Source organism: Oncorhynchus mykiss, chromosome 23, assembly GCF_013265735.2.
Source record: "Oncorhynchus mykiss isolate Arlee chromosome 23, USDA_OmykA_1.1, whole genome shotgun sequence".
In the NCBI taxonomy this organism is placed as follows: Eukaryota; Metazoa; Chordata; class Actinopteri; order Salmoniformes; family Salmonidae; genus Oncorhynchus; species Oncorhynchus mykiss.
In genome coordinates, this window is record NC_048587.1 from 45742223 (window position 1) to 45762923 (window position 20701).

General features: G+C 42.3%; 1 protein-coding gene across 2 annotated transcripts in view; it reads right to left on the minus strand.

Moving 5' to 3' along the window:
- The window catches only part of macrod2 (mono-ADP ribosylhydrolase 2), a 1190608-nt gene that overhangs the window by 765895 nt on the left and 404012 nt on the right, over positions 1–20701 (minus strand). The gene's annotated exons all lie outside the window — the stretch shown is intronic.

Below are 20701 nucleotides of genomic sequence, written 5' to 3' on the forward strand. Positions count from 1 at the left end.
ACATAATTTTCCCTCCCTCATGATGCCATCTATTTTGTGAAGTGCACCAGTCCCTTCTGCAGCAAAGCATCCCCTCAACATGATGCTGCCACCCATGTGCTTCACGGTTGAGATGGTGTTCTTCGGCTTGCAAGCCTCCCCCTTTTTCCTCCAAACATAACGATGGTCATTATGGCCAAACAGTTCTATTTTTGTTTCATCAGACCAGAGGACATTTCTCCAAAAAGCACAATCTTTGTCCCCATGTGCAGTTGTAAACCGCAGTCTGGCTTTGTTATGGTAGTTTTGGAGCAGTGGCTTCTTCCTTGCTGAGCAGCCTTTCAGGTTATGTCGATATAGGACTAATTTTACTGTGGATATAGATACTTTTGTACCTGTTTCCTTCAGCATCTTCACAGGGTCCTTTGCTGTTGTTCTGAGATTGAGTTGCACTTTTCACACCAGAGGAACGTTCATCTCTAGGAGACAGAACGCGTCTCATTCCTGAGTGGTATGACGGCTGCGTGGTCCCATGGTGTTTATACTTGAGTACTATTGTTTGTACAGATGAGCGTGGTACCTTCAGGTGTTTGGAAATTGCCCCCAAGGATGAACCAGACTTGTGAAGGTCTACAATTTATTTTCTGAGGTCTTGGCTGATTTATTTTGATTTTCCCATGATGTTAATCAAAGTTTGAAGGTAGGCCTTGAAATACAACCACAGGTACACCTCCAATTGACTCAAATGATGTAAATTAGCAGAAGCTTCTAAAGCCATGACATCATTTTCTGGAATTTTCCAAGCTGTTTAAAGGCACAGTCAACTTAGTGTATGTAAACTTCTGACCCACTGAATTATGATACAGTGAATTAGAAACTTCAACAGTAGCTCACTTGATTCAACTTGTCAATTAACACAATATTAACAGCTATGGAACTTAACACTTCAAAAGGATCTGTCTCATGGTCTGACAAACACAGCTAAAGCTCTGACCTCGCAGAGGTGGAAATGTGACAATGGCATATGTGATGGATTGAAATGCATCCAAACAGATATCTCTAGTCCAAACACATATCTCTAGTCCAAACACATATCTCTAGTCCAAACACATATCTCTAGTCCAAACACATATCTCTAGTCCAAACACATATCTCTAGTCCAAACAGATATATCTAGTCCAAACACATATCTCTAATCCAAACACATATCTCTAGTCCAAACAGATATATCTAGTCCAAACACATATCTCTAGTCCAAACACATATCTCTAGTCCAAACACATATCTCTAGTCCAAACACATATCTCTAGTCCAAACAGATATATCTAGTCCAAACACATATATCTAGTCCAAACACATATCTCTAGTCCAAACATATATCTAGTCCAAACACATATCTCTAGCCCAAACAGATATATCTAGTTGAAACTGACAGATTTTTTTAGGGATTTTTTTAAAAATATGCTAATTATATTTCCACGGGGGCGTGGACATCAACTCTAGGGGGTTTAAAAGATTAATTCATTGAGTTTAATATGTTGGGTGAGATTCTACAGGAACCAAAAGGGGTTCTACCTTAGAACCTAAAATGGTTATACCTGGAACCTAATAGGGTTATACCTTAAATCTAATAGGGTTCTACCTTGAACCAAAAAGGTTATTCTAAAGGGACAGCTGGAGAACTCCTTTTGGTTCTAGGCAGCCCCCATATTTTCTAAGCGTATAACCTCTCCTCTCTCAATGGCTCCAGACCAGAAACATTATTCAGAGCATAAAAGACAGACACAAAGAGAGACAACAAAGATAACCATTTAGTAAGTCATTTAATAAATACATGTACTGTATGTTTCCCATGTAATGGGAAAGGAGTGTATTTGTGACAGTCAAGACTGGAGGGCATGCAGGCTTAATGAATGTGTTGAGCTCTGAAGTCATTTAGAGCAGATAGAAACTAGTTTAGTTGAATTAGATTCTCTAGAGGGATGGGGTGGGATGGGGGGGCTGTCCCACTTCTGAGAATGAAGGGAGGGGGCTCTATAAAAGCTAGGGTTTCTGGCCGTACTGTATTGTTACATGCATGGTAATTGTATCTCAAATAATACATGGTTTACAAGGGAGGTGTTGAGGCCAGCTTCATATGAAATGGGCACATACAATCTGATGGAGAGATTGGACAGTGGAGATATTGACCACTTTGACTCATCCTTTCTCTCCTCCTCCCTCTTTCTCTCCCTCCCTACCAACCTCCCCTTCCCTCTTACCCCCCCCCCCCTCCTCTCTCTCTCATCCTTTATCGTCTTTCATCTTTTTTAAATCCTGATTCGGCAGAAAATGGTCTCTCTCTTTGAGAACTGACAATCTTCTAAAATCCTGAAATATTTGCTGAACAGTATTATGTCTGACAAATTATTAACTCCCTGTTTAAGGAACCAGTAAAAGTCTCTGGACACCATTCCAGGTCATGCAGAATGAACAAATATATCCTACATGTGATTGTTACAACAATGATAACCAACTGTTTTCACGCTTAACCTAACGGAAGATGTGAAATGTGCATTGTTGTATTCATCTGTATAACCATTGATACATCCCAGATACTTTTCAACAAACAACAAGAATAAATCACAGCATTTCATTTTCTGTGTGTGTTTATGTGTATGTGCAAGCCTCTAATTCAGTTAAATCCTCCATAAAGCCACACCTCACATAACATGTTTCCTGTTGAAGGAAAAACACCGGTCATAAGATGATGGGGGGTACAACAACAAGTTCAGCTTCCCATCACAGCCTTTAAATGGACCAGAAGGATGAGAATGACACACAGAGAGGTGAAGCTGCACTAATGTAAGTCACTCTGAATAAGAGTGTCTGCTAAATGACTAACATTGTAAAATGTCAGCTGCTCACCCTTCCTCACTCTTCTCACCTGCAGTGAAGGTCAGGACTCTGTTTTACTGGGTGTGCTAGTATGGTTAAAGGCAGCTAGTATCCACATGTGGTCGACAACTGGCAGTGCATTTCGAGCAAGAACACTGCTTTCAGGCCTCTGTGTAAGTGTGGAAAAAAGAGACATGTGGAAGCACAGTCATACTAACTGTGACTTGTTCATTTGTCAGAATTGGGTCTAATGGAAAGGCTGAATGCTTCTATAAAGGCTAACACTGCTTCACTCTGTTTACAGGTAGTCCACAGCTGCCAAACTGCCTTGGTTACATCCAATTAGTGTGCTATGGTACAGCTTATTCTTACACACCAGCTACCTGCCACTAACAGCCTTGGTGCAGACCTTCCTTCTGCTCATCTCTTATAGTACAGCTAACCATAGACTTAGCGGCATTGAGAGCAAACACCACCTACCTGTTCATCTGCTACATAGTGTACCAATACCTAGTCTAACTGCAACGAATCAGTCAACATCACATTGATACTGGTTTCAATTATTACACAGACACATTCAACAATTACATTTCTCATTACATAGAAACAAATGGAGGGAGAGACCTTTTCACTGACCCTTATCATTGGTTCCCTGCCATGGGGTAGGACCTGAGAGAGAACCACAGTCAGAGGTTGACCACTACAACCCTTCTTAACCCTGAACAGATCACTATGGGTCACTTCACAATGGATCACAATGGATCACTCTGCAAGGAAAGTTAACATGATTTATAATTATTCAAATCACATCTACCAGCATCTGTGTGGTATTTCCGATGTCCCTTTATATGAGTCAGATGAGGGGGAGGAAGAGAGATTTCAAATTGGTTGTGGTTAAAGTTGATTGTCTCATCTCCATGATGTTGTTGATCACTCGGCTAGAAAAAAGCTTGGAAGAGGCTAGAGAGTTGATTGGAAAACAGAATGACTAATAGTGCATGTCCTTTAAAGGCCAAACCTGCAGTTCAAACAATAACAAAATGTTGATCCAGCCACTGTTTTGGTAAACAGCTGAGGGATGGGGCTGGAGCAATGGAACCACTGTCAAATTAAAAGAAAAAGCTATGGATGCAAGGACTGACCCCACATGATATCAAAAATATAGTTTTGAGGCTATACAGTGTTTGTTTACAAACAAAGGAGTAAAACAAGCTTATATTTTGGGTTCTGATGAGGTACAACAGTTGAACTAAACTCATGAGGCATTTATAAGTTAGTCAAGAATCAATATATATAAATAATGAATTTAAAGTTTTTTTGACTTATTTGAATTGATATGCTAATGAACGAAGGGGGAAGAAATGTAAAGCCAGAAATATTGTATGACCTAGAGAGTGTGTGTGTGTGTGTTTGTCTTGCATCACCTAGCCAACTGCCTCCATACAGTAATTACATCTACAAAGTCATCCTGACCTTAGAAAGTTTAAGGTTGACTTACTAAGGTGCTAATGGGATGTAAGGGGGCTTGAGTCCATGTGTGTGTGTGTGTGTGTGTGTGCTCAGGCCGTACAAATTAACTGAAGCACCTAAAGACACATAAAGACCGGTTCACCCATCAATACATCTGACTGAGACACAGGCTGACAGCAGCCCCTGCTTCTCTTCTCTATGCCTGCTGAACACAACACTAAGCTACTGTAGAGACACAGGCTGACAGCAGCCCCTGCTCCTCTTCTCTATCCCTGCTGAACACAACACTAAGCTACTATAGAGACACAGGCTGACAGCAGCCCCTGCTCCTCTTCTCTATGCCTGCTGAACACAACACTAAGCTACTATAGAGACACAGGCTGACAGCAGCCCCTGCTCCTCTTCTCTATGCCTGCTGAACACAACACTAAGCTACTATAGAGACACAGGCAGACAGCAGCCCCTGCTCCTCTTCTCTATGCCTGCTGAACACAACACTAAGCTACTATAGAGACACAGGCAGACAGCAGCCCCTGCTCCTCTTCTCTATGCCTGCTGAACACAACACTAAGCTACTATAGAGACACAGGCTGACAGCAGCCCCTGCTCCTCTTCTCTCGGCCTGCTGAACACAACACTAAGCTACTATAGAGACACAGGCAGACAGCAGCCCATGCTCCTCTTCTCTCGGCCTGCTGAACACAACACTAAGCTACTATAGAGACACAGGCTGACAGCAGCCCCTGCTCCTCTTCTCTATGCCTGCTGAACACAACACTAAGCTACTATAGAGACACAGGCTGACAGCAGCCCCTGCTCCTCTTCTCTATGCCTGCTGAACACAGCACTAAGCTACTATAGAGACACAGGCTGACAGCAGCCCCTGCTCCTCTTCTCTATGCCTGCTGAACACAACACTAAGCTACTATAGAGACACAGGCTGACAGCAGCCCCTGCTCCTCTTCTCTATGCCTGCTGAACACAACACTAAGCTACTATAGAGACACAGGCTGACAGCAGCCCCTGCTCCTCTTCTCTATGCTTGCTGAACACAACACTAAGCTACTATAGAGACACAGGCAGACAGCAGCCCCTGCTCCTCTTCTCTATGCCTGCTGAACACAACACTAAGCTACTATAGAGACACAGGCTGACAGCAGCCCCTGCTCCTCTTCTCTATGCCTGCTGAACACAACACTAAGCTACTATAGAGACACAGGCTGACAGCAGCCCCTGCTCCTCTTCTCTATGCCTGCTGAACACAACACTAAGCTACTATAGAGACACAGGCTGACAGCAGCCCCTGCTCCTCTTCTCTATGCCTGCTGAACACAACACTAAGCTACTATAGAGACACAGGCAGACAGCAGCCCCTGCTCCTCTTCTCTATGCCTGCTGAACACAGCACTAAGCTACTATAGAGACACAGGCTGACAGCAGCCCCTGCTCCTCTTCTCTCGGCCTGCTGAACACAACACTAAGCTACTATAGAGACACAGGCTGACAGCAGCCCCTGCTCCTCTTCTCTATGCCTGCTGAACACAACACTAAGCTACTATAGAGACACAGGCTGACAGCAGCCCCTGCTCCTCTTCTCTATGTCTGCTGAACACAACACTAAGCTACTATAGAGACACAGGCAGACAGCAGCCCCTGCTCCTCTTCTCTCGGCCTGCTGAACACAACACTAAGCTACTATAGAGACACAGGCAGACAGCAGCCCATGCTCCTCTTCTCTCGGCCTGCTGAACACAACACTAAGCTACTATAGAGACACAGGCTGACAGCAGCCCCTGCTCCTCTTCTCTATGCCTGCTGAACACAACACTAAGCTACTATAGAGACACAGGCTGACAGCAGCCCCTGCTCCTCTTCTCTATGCCTGCTGAACACAACACTAAGCTACTATAGAGACACAGGCTGACAGCAGCCCCTGCTCCTCTTCTCTATGCCTGCTGAACACAACACTAAGCTACTATAGAGACACAGGCTGACAGCAGCCCCTGCTCCTCTTCTCTATGCTTGCTGAACACAACACTAAGCTACTATAGAGACACAGGCTGACAGCAGCCCCTGCTCCTCTTCTCTATGCCTGCTGAACACAACACTAAGCTACTATAGAGACACAGGCTGACAGCAGCCCCTGCTCCTCTTCTCTATGCCTGCTGAACACAACACTAAGCTACTATAGAGACACAGGCTGACAGCAGCCCCTGCTCCTCTTCTCTATGCCTGCTGAACACAACACTAAGCTACTATAGAGACACGGGCAGACAGCAGCCCCTGCTCCTCTTCTCTATGCCTGCTGAACACAGCACTAAGCTACTATAGAGACACAGGCTGACAGCAGCCCCTGCTCCTCTTCTCTCGGCCTGCTGAACACAACACTAAGCTACTATAGAGACACAGGCTGACAGCAGCCCCTGCTCCTCTTCTCTATGCCTGCTGAACACAACACTAAGCTACTATAGAGACACAGGCTGACAGCAGCCCCTGCTCCTCTTCTCTATGTCTGCTGAACACAACACTAAGCTACTATAGAGACACAGGCTGACAGCAGCCCCTGCTCCTCTTCTCTCGGCCTGCTGAACACAACACTAAGCTACTATAGAGACACAGGCTGACAGCAGCCCCTGCTCCTCTTCTCTATGCCTGCTGAACACAACATTAAGCTACTATAGAGACACAGGCTGACAGCAGCCCCTGCTCCTCTTCTCTCGGCCTGCTGAACACAACACTAAGCTACTATAGAGACACAGGCTGACAGCAGCCCCTGCTCCTCTTCTCTATGCCTGCTGAACACAACACTAAGCTACTATAGAGACACAGGCTGACAGCAGCCCCTGCTCCTCTTCTCTATGCCTGCTGAACACAACACTAAGCTACTATAGAGACACAGGCAGACAGCAGCCCCTGCTCCTCTTCTCTATGCCTGCTGAACACAACACTAAGCTACTATAGAGACACAGGCAGACAGCAGCCCCTGCTCCTTTTCTCTATGCCTGCTGAACACAACACTAAGCTACTATAGAGACACAGGCTGACAGCAGCCCCTGCTCCTCTTCTCTATGCCTGCTGAACACAACACTAAGCTACTATAGAGACATAGAATGTTGAAGAACACAAAGCTAAATGAATGTGCAGCTGGGCAGAGAGAAATAAAGCACCATTACTAAGCAGAGTCAAAAGTTCATTGCTGCATGGCACGTCCCCGCTTTGACATAGAAAGAAAAGCAGTGAAAAGACAAACCCCCGTTTACTACGGGTTCGGTGTCCCTATACTGGGACGGTTGATGCTAATGTGCGCTAACATGAGCTAATGTGACTAGAATGTCGTTGTAAGAAACAGTAAACTTTCCAGAAAATAGACATGTCTTATATGGGCAGAAAGCTTACATTTTTGTTAATCTAACTACACTGTCCAATTTACAGTAGCTATTACAGTGAAAAAACACCATGCTATTGTTTGAGGAGAGTGCACAACCTCAAAAACCTTTTATCACAGCAACTGGTTTGATACATTCACCTCTGAAGGTAAATAATGTACTTTACATTCAGTAATCTTGCTCTGATTTGTCATCCTGAGGATCCCAGAGATAACATGTAGCATAGTTTTGTTTAGTAAATTGTTATATTCAAATGTAGGAACTGGGTTCTACAGTTTGAACCCCTGCTGTCTCTGGCTCCACACCCACCCCGTTCGGCCATCTAGATGTGTGAAAGTTAGTCAATAAGCTAATGATCCATCATGTATTACATTCCTGGGAGTGTGTAAACTTACATTTTGTATTACCATTTCATTTTATATGTTCTCTATAGTTATGTACTTGAAAATGTATCAACTGACCAATTTGTCACAATTGGGCAAACATACAAAATAATGTGTAGTATTGCAATGGATCAATCTGAAACTTTGAACACACACTGCTGCCTAAATTGCGCCTAAACTGCAATATTATTTTATGGCCTTTCTCTTGCATTTCAAAGATGATGGAACAAAAAAAACAATAGAAAATTAAAAAATATATTTGTATTATCTTTTACCAGATCTAATGTGTTTTATTCTCCTACACTAATTTCACATTTCCACAACCTTGAAAGTGTTTCCTTTCAAATGCTATCAAGAATATGCATATCCTTGCTGCAGGCAGTTAGATTTGGGTATGTCATTTTAGGCGAAAATGGAAAAAAAAAGGTTTAGATCCTTAAGAGGTTTAAGGAAACAACAACAAATCGATGAACCATAATCCCAACCCATAGAATACTAGCAATCAAAACCGATTGTCATAGCTAAAGCTACCCAACTAGGCTCAATGTTAGTTTGCTAGCTAACATTAGGCTATAGCTAGCAATGCAAATGGTTTTCTGACATACAGCCTAGGTACACTAGGTTTTCTTCATGGCAGCAAAGTAAATATAGTACTAAAAAATGTACTACAATACCACCTGTTGCTTTCACACAAAGACCTCCATTGTTTGCTTAAAAAAGATAGGAATGTTGAGTGATACAGATTAATTTATTCAATTTAAATCAATGAATAAAGGCCTCCCCCCATACTGGACAGGAATCAACAAATAAAGGCCTCCCCCCCATACTGGACAGGAGTCAACAAATAAAGGCCTCCCCCCATACTGGACAGGAGTCAACAAATAAAGGCCTCCCCCATACTGGACAGGAGTCAACAAATAAAGGCCTCCCCCCCATACTGGACAGGAATCAACAAATAAAGGCCTCCCCCAATACTGGACAGGAGTCAACAAATAAAGGCCTCCCCCATACTGGACAGGAATCAACAAATAAAGGCCTCCCCCATACTGGACAGGAGCCAACAAATAAAGGCCTCCCCCAGACTGGACAGGAGTCAACAAATAAAGGCCTCCCCCAGACTGGACAGGAGTCAACAAATAAAGGCCCCCCCCCCATACTGGACAGGAATCAACAAATAAAGGCCTCCCCCCATACTGGACAGGAATCAACAAATAAAGGCCTCCCCCAATACTGGACAGGAGTCAACAAATAATGGCCTCCCCCATACTGGACAGGAGCCAACAAATAAAGGCCTCCCCCAGACTGGACAGGAGCCAACAAATAAAGGCCTCCCCCATACTGGACAGAAGCCAACAAATAAAGGCCTCCCCCATACTGGACAGGAATGAGAGAAGGAACAACAACAGATACCCTCGTCATGTACACACACACACACACAACTGTACCAGTGACAAGGTATGATAATTGTGGTGTGTCTGTTTAATGAAAGCATCTGCCCTCTTCCTGGTGCTCTGTTTTGTCTGGGTCCTTGACGCTGTGTTGATTTGGGGACAAAACAACTAGTGGTGATTCTGCATTCATCAGAACAGGATGCCTGTTCACCCTAACCCCCGGATGCCTGTTCATCCTAAACCCCGGATGCCTGTTCACCCTAAACCCCGGATGCCTGTTCACCCTAAACCCCAGATGCCTGTTCACCCTAACCCCCGGATGCCTGTTCACCCTAAACCCCAGATGCCTGTTCACCCTAAACCCCGGATGCCTGTTCACCCTAAACCTCGGATGCCTGTTCACTCTAACCCCCGGATGCCTGTTCACCCTAAACCCCAGATGCCTGTTCACCCTAAACCCCGGATGCCTGTTCACCCTAAACCCCGGATGCCTGTTCATCCTAAACCCCGGATGCCTGTTCACCCTAAACCCCAGATGCCTGTTCACCCTAAACCCCAGATGCCTGTTCACCCTAACCCCCGGATGCCTGTTCACCCTAAACCCCAGATGCCTGTTCACCCTAAACCCCGGATGCCTGTTCACCCTAAACCTCGGATGCCTGTTCACTCTAACCCCCGGATGCCTGTTCACCCTAACCCCCGGATGCCTGTTCACCCTAAACCCCGGATGCCTGTTCACCCTAACCCCCGGATGCCTGTTCACCCTAACCCCCAGATGCCTGTTCACGTTTTCTAAACGTTCTCCAAAAACCTGTCAATGAAATTCACACTTCTACTCAATACAACACATTGAATTTAACTTTACACTGTACAGTGTATAATAGACTACTGCAAATAATGGCTGATTTGCTCATATTTGCAAAGGCCTGCCTGTGATTTGGCTGGAGGAACGGGAGGAAGGATTATACATGCATAATGATATGCATGTCATTGTGGCAGTAAGGGGAAAACTGCATGAAACCTTATTTACTCTTCAGTTAATACATAAGCACACACACTCTCCCTCCCTTCCTCACACACTCTCTCTGTCTCCCTCTCTCTCATAAATACACACACACACTCTCCCTCCCTTCCTCACACACTCTCTCTGTCTCCCTCTCTCTCATAAATACACACACACACACACCACTCTCTATCTCCCACAAACACACATACACACACTGTGCCCAACTTTTAAAACAGTAGGCACCAAACAGAATGTAAGGAGCACCAGAAAGAGATAGATGTGTGGTATAGTTTAGTCTTACATTAGACCTATATGAATCCTACCTATATGAATCCTACCTATATGAATCCTACCTATATGAATCCTACCTATATGAATCCTACCTATATTAATCCTACCTATATGAATCCTACCTATATGAATCCTACCTATATTAATCCTACCTATATGCATCCTACCTATATGAATCCTACCTATATGAATCCTACCTATATGAATCCTACCTATATGAATCCTACCTATATGAATCCTACCTATATGAATCCTACCTATATTAATCCTACCTATATGAATCCTACCTATATTAATCCTACCTATATGAATCCTACCTATATGAATCCTACCTATATGAATCCTACCTATATGAATCCTACCTATATTAATCCTACCTATATTAATCCTACCTATATGAATCCTACCTATATGAATCCTACCTATATTAATCCTACCTATATTAATCCTACCTATATTAATCCTACCTTTGAATCACATGAGTAGCAGACCATTAGCCTTTCTTCCTGTGCCAATCAAATCTGCCTAAACCTAGTGTCAAGTTAGCAGGTTGTTAGCTAGCTAAGTAACATGACTGAACAGCCTTGTTTGTTATCAAACCAATAATTAGCGACCCGGGATTAGTTTTAACCATCCCGTGACATGGTTTGTGAAATTATTTATAATGTGTGAAAATCCCAATAGAAAGAAAAAGGCATGTCTGGTAATATGTCTCATATTGTTAAAACTGTTCAGGTTAGAGACTTCAGGTAATATGTCTCATATTGTTAAAACTGTTCAGGTTAGAGACTTCAGGTAATATGTCTCATATTGTTAAAACTGTTCAGGTTAGAGACTTCAGGTAATATGTCTCATATTGTTAAAACTGTTCAGGTTAGAGACTTCAGGTAATATGGCTCATATTGTTAAAACTGTTCAGGTTAGAGACTTCAGGTAATATGGCTCATATTGTTAAAACTGTTCAGGGTAGAGACTTCAGGTAATATGGCTCATATTGTTAAAACTGTTCAGGTTAGAGACTTCAGGTAATATGTCTCATATTGTTAAAACTGTTCAGGTTAGAGACTTCAGGTAATATGGCTCATATTGTTAAAACTGTTCAGGTTAGAGACTTCAGGTCATATGGCTCATATTGTTAAAACTGTTCAGGTTAGAGACTTCATGTAATATGGCTCATATTGTTAAAACTGTTCAGGGTAGAGACTTCAGGTAATATGGCTCATATTGTTAAAACTGTTCAGGTTAGAGACTTCAGGTAATATGGCTCATATTGTTAAAACTGTTCAGGTTAGAGACTTCAGGTAATATGGCTCATATTGTTAAAACTGTTCAGGTTAGAGACTTCAGGTAATATGGCTCATATTGTTAAAACTGTTCAGGTTAGAGACTTCAGGTAATATGGCTCATATTGTTAAAACTGTTCAGGTTAGAGACTTCAGGTAATATGGCTCATATTGTTAAAACTGTTCAGGTTAGAGACTTCAGGTAATATGGCTCATATTGTTAAAACTGTTCAGGTTAGAGACTTCATGTAATATGGCTCATATTGTTAAAACTGTTCAGGGTAGAGACTTCAGGTAATATGGCTCATATTGTTAAAACTGTTCAGGTTAGAGACTTCAGGTAATATGGCTCATATTGTTAAAACTGTTCAGGTTAGAGACTTCAGGTAATATGGCTCATATTGTTAAAACTGTTCAGGGTAGAGACTTCAGGTAATATGGCTCATATTGTTAAAACTGTTCAGGTTAGAGACTTCATGTAATATGGCTCATATTGTTAAAACTGTTCAGGTTAGAGACTTCAGGTAATATGGCTCATATTGTTAAAACTGTTCAGGTTAGAGACTTCAGGTAATATGGCTCATATTGTTAAAACTGTTCAGGTTAGAGACTTCAGGTAATATGGCTCATATTGTTAAAACTGTTCAGGTTAGAGACTTCAGGTAATATGGCTCATATTGTTAAAACTGTTCAGGTTAGAGACTTCAGGTAATATGGCTCATATTGTTAAAACTGTTCAGGTTAGAGACTTCAGGTAATATGGCTCATATTGTTAAAACTGTTCAGGTTAGAGACTTCAGGTAATATGGCTCATATTGTTAAAACTGTTCAGGGTAGAGACTTCAGGTAATATGGCTCATATTGTTAAAACTGTTCAGGTTAGAGACTTCAGGTAATATGGCTCATATTGTTAAAACTGTTCAGGTTAGAGACTTCATGTAATATGGCTCATATTGTTAAAACTGTTCAGGTTAGAGACTTCAGGTAATATGGCTCATATTGTTAAAACTGTTCAGGTTAGAGACTTCATGTAATATGGCTCATATTGTTAAAACTGTTCAGGTTAGAGACTTCAGGTAATATGGCTCATATTGTTAAAACTGTTCAGGTTAGAGACAAGACTTCAGGTAATATGGCTCATATTGTTAAAACTGTTCAGGGTAGAGACTTCAGGTAATATGGCTCATATTGTTAAAACTGTTCAGGTTAGAGACTTCAGGTAATATGGCTCATATTGTTAAAACTGTTCAGGTTAGAGACTTCAGGTAATATGGCTCATATTGTTAAAACTGTTCAGGGTAGAGACTTCAGGTAATATGGCTCATATTGTTAAAACTGTTCAGGTTAGAGACTTCAGGTAATATGGCTCATATTGTTAAAACTGTTCAGGGTAGAGACTTCAGGTAATATGGCTCATATTGTTAAAACTGTTCAGGGTAGAGACTTCAGGTAATATGGCTCATATTGTTAAAACTGTTCAGGTTAGAGACTTCAGGTAATATGTCTCATATTGTTAAAACTGTTCAGGTTAGAGACTTCAGGTAATATGGCTCATATTGTTAAAACTGTTCAGGTTAGAGACTTCAGGTAATATGGCTCATATTGTTAAAACTGTTCAGGTTAGAGACTTCAGGTAATATGGCTCATATTGTTAAAACTGTTCAGGTTAGAGACTTCAGGTAATATGGCTCATATTGTTAAAACTGTTCAGGTTAGAGACTTCAGGTAATATGGCTCATATTGTTAAAACTGTTCAGGTTAGAGACTTCAGGTAATATGGCTCATATTGTTAAAACTGTTCAGGTTAGAGACTTCAGGTAATATGTCTCATATTGTTAAAACTGTTCAGGTTAGAGACTTCAGGTAATATGGCTCATATTGTTAAAACTGTTCAGGTTAGAGACTTCAGGTAATATGGCTCATATTGTTAAAACTGTTCAGGTTAGAGACTTCAGGTAATATGTGTCATATTGTTAAAACTGTTCAGGTTAGAGACTTCAGGTAATATGTGTCATATTGTTAAAACTGTTCAGGTTAGAGACTTCAGGTAATATGGCTCATATTGTTAAAACTGTTCAGGTTAGAGACTTCAGGTAATATGGCTCATATTGTTAAAACTGTTCAGGTTAGAGACTTCAGGTAATATGGCTCATATTGTTAAAACTGTTCAGGTTAGAGACTTCAGGTAATATGGCTCATATTGTTAAAACTGTTCAGGGTAGAGACAAGCCATTTTCTTTGCTGTGAAGATGCAAGCATGCCTTTCCCTCTCTGAAACGCAGAGGCTGCATGACAGTGAACTTGCAAAGTCTACTCAGACTGGTCTGTGCTCTTGGTTATAACAGGCGATGAAATGATACAAGTCATCAACATTGCTCACTTTGCACGCTGCTCCAATGTAACAAATGTACAACTCTAACAACAGAAGACTCATGAGGGTCGGGGTCTGCATCCCCGCTCACCATCACGGCTAAATTCTATTTTTAAAAACTGGAAGGAATAGACACGCATGAAGAGCCGACGGATTACATGTAGTTTGTCAATAAAAGCCTTTGACACTTGTAAATTATACTTCAGTATTCCATAGTAAAACCTGACAAAAATATCTAAAGACACTGAAGCACTAAACTTTGTGGAAATTAATATTTGTGTCATTCTCAAAACTTTTGGCCACGACTGTACACATATATATACACATACATACACTTTTTTTTTAGAATATACCTTCCTTTATTATTCCCTGCAAACCCTACCTCCCCTCCCCTAATTGGAGTAAACTAATCAACAATAACACTTAGGCTTCTACTTCCAGCTTATACATACTATACACATTTTACAGACACAATCTACTTTACAATAGTTATATTTAGTTTGTTTTTAGTCCTGGCCTTCCTCTATTTCTGATGTTCATCCAGTTTGATTTATATTTGCCATATATTTGTAACTGTGCTATTCTACAAAAGTTCTGAACCAATATACATTTTACAGACTCCCTATGTTTTCCATTTGTTATCTTGTTGTTATTAGTCCCACCCTTCAGCTCCATTCAACCCCTCTCTGTCACGACTTCCGCCTGAAGTCAGTTACTCTCCTTGTTTGGGCTGCGTTCAGCAGTCGACGTCATCAGTCTTAAAGCCATCGCCGATCCGCCTTTCATTTTCCATTTGTTTTGTCTTGTCTTCCTGCACACCATCTCCTACTAATTAACATGTGTATTTAGCCCTCTGTTCCCTCCATGTCTGTGTGGGGTATTGTTTATTGTCAGGGTTGGTACGCTTCCGGCTGGTTTGCGCCAGGTTTGGTTTTATGGCCGTGCTTTGTGGCAGCCGGTACTTTGTACTTGGGTTTTGTACCTTGGGCTGCCTCACTTGTTCTTTGGGCATTGTTTTGTGACGTGATTGCGTTCTGTATTATGATTGCCTAAGTAAAGTGCTTTGTCCATTCATCTCTGCTCTCCTGCGCCTGACTTCCATGCACCAGCTACACCCACCATTGACACTTCCATCTATCTCTTAACACCATCTGTATTGGATTTCTATTTGCCATATATTTTTCATCTGTGTTGTGATGCATCACAAAAGTTATGAACCTTTCTATACTCATACTGCAGTTTGTACACATTGTAAATTAAATATTATTATTTTTGCTAAAATAATTTTTAGATTATTGATCTTTTTATATTATTGATCGATTGACTTTGACTTTTCAAATCACCCAGTATTGCTATCTTCAGTGAACAATTCAACATAAAGAACGATCGGCAGGGTCACATCCGTTAATATCAAACTAATCGATCGAATGTCTGGGTCGCGTCTCTAGCAACCACAAGATGCGAAAGTATGCATTTTCTTATATAAATAAAAATATCAACAACAAAAAATTATTATACCGGTAAATGTGTGCTTAGTGTTGTTTTCTTTGGCAACTGTGGTAAAAACGGAATAAACAGCTTAAACAAACGCAACGCAATAAACTTTGCTGTTAGTCTGGCTGCAGAGGTAGGTGGTGACTGTGTAGCCATAGCTAGTTGGTTAGCTAGCAGCAAGCTAGGGATAAGAATGTTATCACTGAACATGGCAATGGAACATAAAGTATGAACAACAGGGTCGCGTCCGTCAATATCGAACTAATGGAACGAACAACTGGGTCAACTGTGATTTCATAATGTTTTTTTTTACCAAATGTGGTATAAGTGGGATAAACTCTTTGATTCTGTACATTACCTTGGAAAAATAAGCCCAGCAAAGCGACTTGGCTCCGCCTCGTCGTCCAATATTTCCAAGGTAATGTACAGAACCTAGCAGACGCTTTTACAGTCATGTGTGCATACATACATTTCACATATGGGTGGCCCCATCGGGGATCAAATGCACCAACCATGGCATTGCGAGCGCTATGCAAGTAATTTACTGGTGGAGTTCTGATGTTGTCTTGTTGCTTTTACAAGCTAGGTCAGATTTCACAGGGTGCATCCAAAATGGCACCCTTTCCCCTATACACTACACTACTTTTGACCAAAGTTATACGGGCCATGGTCAAAAGTAGTGCACTACAGTGGGAATAATGTACCATTTCAGATGCAGCCACTGTAGTAGCCATTAGCACTCCACATTAGTCCCTACAGCCCAATTAAAAACAGGAAGATGAAGAACATCTTAGCTGAAGAAGGAAGAGGCTACTTCACTTTACAGTTTACACAGGAAACTTTTAACTTTTATCACTCGTATATCTGAATCCACTTATCCACTACATCTCACTGATAGGGATTTGTCATGTCCACACCTAATGTAATTTCCCATGGTGCTTGGTGATTTATGTTGGGGGCCCTTATAGCATCGTCACTGTCTGTCTGTGTGGCCTGTACTCTGAATTCTGTCTATTGCTTTCTTTGTTTAACAGCATATCTCTCTCTGATGAGAAGTGGAAAGAAAGGAGAGTATTATTTTGACAGTGCTCAGATGTGTAAGCCTGGATCTAGACTAGACTGACTGTGCTCAGATGTGTAAGCCTGGATCTAGACTAGACTGACTGTGCTCAGATGTGTAAGCCTGGATCTAGACTAGACTGACTGTGCTCAGATGTGTAAGCCTGGATCTAGACTAGACTGACTGTGCTCAGATGTGTAAGCCTGGATCTAGACTAGACTGACTGTGCTCAGATGTGTAAGCCTGGATCTAGACTAGACTGACTGTGCTCAGATGTGTAAGCCTGGATCTAGACTAGACTGACTGTGCTCAGATGTGTAAGCCTGGATCCAGACTAGACTGACTGTGCTCAGATGTGTAAGCCTGGATCCAGACTAGACTGACTGTGCTCGGATGTGTAAGCCTGGATCTAGACTAGACTGACTGTGCTCAAATGTGTAAGCCTGGATCTAGACTAGACTGACTGTGCTCAGATATGTAAGCCTGGATCTAGACTAGACTGACTGTGCTCAGATGTGTAAGCCTGGATCTAGACTAGACTGACTGTGCTCAGATGTGTAAGTCTGGATCCAGACTAGACTGACTGTGCTCGGATGTGTAAGTCTGGATCCAGACTAGACTGACTGTGTTCAGATGTGTAGGCCAAGCCTGGATCCCACCTAGACTGACTGTTCAGATGTGTAGGCCTAGCGTGGATCCAAACTAGACCATCTGTGTTCAGATGTGTAGGCCTAGCCTGGATCCAAATTAGACTGACTGTGTTCAGATGTGTAAGCCTGGATCCAGACTAGACTGACTGTGCTCGGACGTGTAGGCCTAGCCTGGATCCAAACTAGACTGACTGTGCTCGGATGTGTAAGCCTGGATCCAGACTAGACTGACTGTGCTCGGATGTGTAAGTCTAGATCCAGACAAGACTGACTGTGCTCGGATGTGTAGGCCTAGCCTGGATCCAAACTAGACTGACTGTGTTCAGATGTGTAGGCCTAGCCTGGAACAAAACTAGACTGCTTTGTTTCTCTTGTAGAGAAACAGGAAGGGAAGCGTTGCTAGGGTACACAATTGTAGATCTTTGTAGATAGATTATCTTTGACGAAGGGGTTAATAGGTCATAGGAAAAGGAGGACCAAGGCACTCTTCATAAAATTAAAATGCCTTTGTTTTTACGACATCTTCAATGGATCAAAGATTTTAAGACTCTGATGCGTTTTGGCAGCATGGCCTTGGTCAGGGAGTTCTTTGTTTCAGTGTGATTTCCAAGCTAGTGAATGTCTATCCCATTGACTCACGAGTAGCAGACTGTCTGTGTCCTTCTGGTTTCAGTACAATAAATGACCTCCAGGAGTGAAGGAATCATTTATTTTATAGATTTCCTACTTTACCGTTGTGGATTAACCTCTCAACCCTAACTTCCACTGCTTCCACTTCCTTATTGGCTCTGATATCGATTGTGTGTGTGTGATTGTTTGTTGTTTTTCTCCCTCTATCTTCCAGAGTTCAAGGTGACCCATAACTAATAAACATGCTCCTGGAATAACACCATGCTGCTCGGCTCACCAAGCTACACTCTATTTTCCTGTCCATGCATGTGTGTGTTTAGATGTATCAGTGCACAAGGAAGAACAATACTTGATTGGCGGTTTCAGATCATGGAAATTCATATTTTTCCATTTTAACCCAACCTGTTTAGAATCACAAACCCTCCAAGGGTAGTTTGTAGCTTAAAGTAAAAACTCTCTACATTCGGTGTTCTGCATGTGCCTGTGCATCTGTGTGTACGTGTCAATGCATAGAAGACAAAGGATCGTTATCTATCACCCATTCCCGTTTTCAGATCACAGTAATTCCCCCTCTGAAAAACAGGCACACACAGACACCCAGAAGGTAGTGGTTGTTTTTCAATTTAAAGATGGAGGTTGAGACTTTGTTCAAATGTGTTTTATTGAACACACACAAGAATGGCATATAGGTATAACATAAGTAAGTATAAAGGAGGCTGAGACTGAGTTAGTGGGTTCAGATTCACAGTCTTATTTAACACAATCTGTGTTTTCACTCCATCAGTGCATAGTATGTAGAAAAATAATACTTTTTTTAAATCACGGAAATGTGTATTCTTCAATTTTAACCCAATCCCCGTGAAACACACACACACAAACACCTTAATGTAATATGACGTATGTGGTTGTCTTCCAATTTAGTTACAGGTTTTGAAACCAGATTCCTTTAAGTTAGTGAGTTCAGGTCCACAGCAGGTCTGAGTCACCAAAGGTTCTGTTAAAGCACTAGATGGGTAAGACGGTGGTTTGATTATCAGCCTCTTCCAAGGAACCAAACACAATTGTCTATTTAGGTCAGGTTAGGGATTTGTCATGTCCACACCTAATGTCATTGTCCATGGTGCTTAGTGCCTATGGAGACCCCTAGAAACGGGTTTTGTTGTTGTAGGCTGCAGTCTGCTTAGTACTTTCTTTAACTAACAGCTGGTTTCTCTCTCTCTCACTCTCTGTACCACCCTTCCCCCCTTCCTCTCTCTCACTCTCTCTATCTCTACAACTCTTCCCCCCTTTCTCCCTCCCTCTCCCTGTCTCTCTCTCTTTACCACCCTTCCCCCCTTCCTCTCTCTCTCTACAACTCTTCCCCCCTTCCTCTCTCTCACTCTCTCTATCTCTACAACTCTTCCCCCCTTTCTCCCTCCCTCCCCCCCTCTCTCTCTCTCTCTCTCTCTCTCTCTCTCTCTCTCTCTCTCTCTCTTTACCACCCTTCCCCCCTTCCTCTCTCTCACTCTCTCTATCTCTACAACTCTTCCCCCCTTTATCCCTCCCTCTCTCTCCCTTTACCACCCTTCCCCCCTTCCTCTCTCTCTCTACAACTCTTCCCCCCTTCCTCTCTCTCACTCTCTCTATCTCTACAACTCTTCCCCCCTTTCTCCCTCCCTCTCTCTCTCTCTCTCTCTTTACCACCCTTCCCCCTTCCTCTCTCTATCTCTACAACTCTTCCCCCCTTTATCCCTCCCTATCTCTCTCTCTCTCTACCACCCTTCCCCCCCTCCTCTCTCTCACTCTACAACTCTTCCCCCCTTTCTCCCTCCCTCTCCCTCTCTCTCCCTCTCTCCCTCTCTCTCTCTCTATCCTTCCGTCTTTGTTTCTCTCTGAGAGGGTCCCTGTGAGTGGCATCTTGATGAAGAGGGAACATCTGGTTCTAAGAGTTCCTTCATTATCCTCCAATAGAGAGAGAGGGGCACCTGAGGAAACACAGCGCTCCATCACAAAACCTCCTTTATGTTCTTTATCATCTCAGACAAGCCAAAACAGACACAGAGGATGCATCCCAAATGGCACCATATTCCCTATATAGTGCACTACTTCTGATCAATGTCGTACGGGTCCTGATCAAATGGCAATCTATTCCCTATATAGTGCATTACTTCTGATCAAAGCCCTTCGGGTCCTCATCAAAATGCAACCTCTTCCCTATATAGTGCACTACTTGTGCCATTTGTGAAAGAGACGGAGAGAGAGCTGTTAAAGAGGATATCCTTCTCTTTCAAGGCTTTTAAATTAAATGGCAGTACTCTAAAATAAAAAAAATAACAATTACCAGGGAATTTAACTAGCACTTAATTCAACCATTATTCAAGTCACATGTCTTCCTCTATCTAAAGAGTTCCACTGACGAGACGAACAAACAAATAAATAAACATGGAGTTG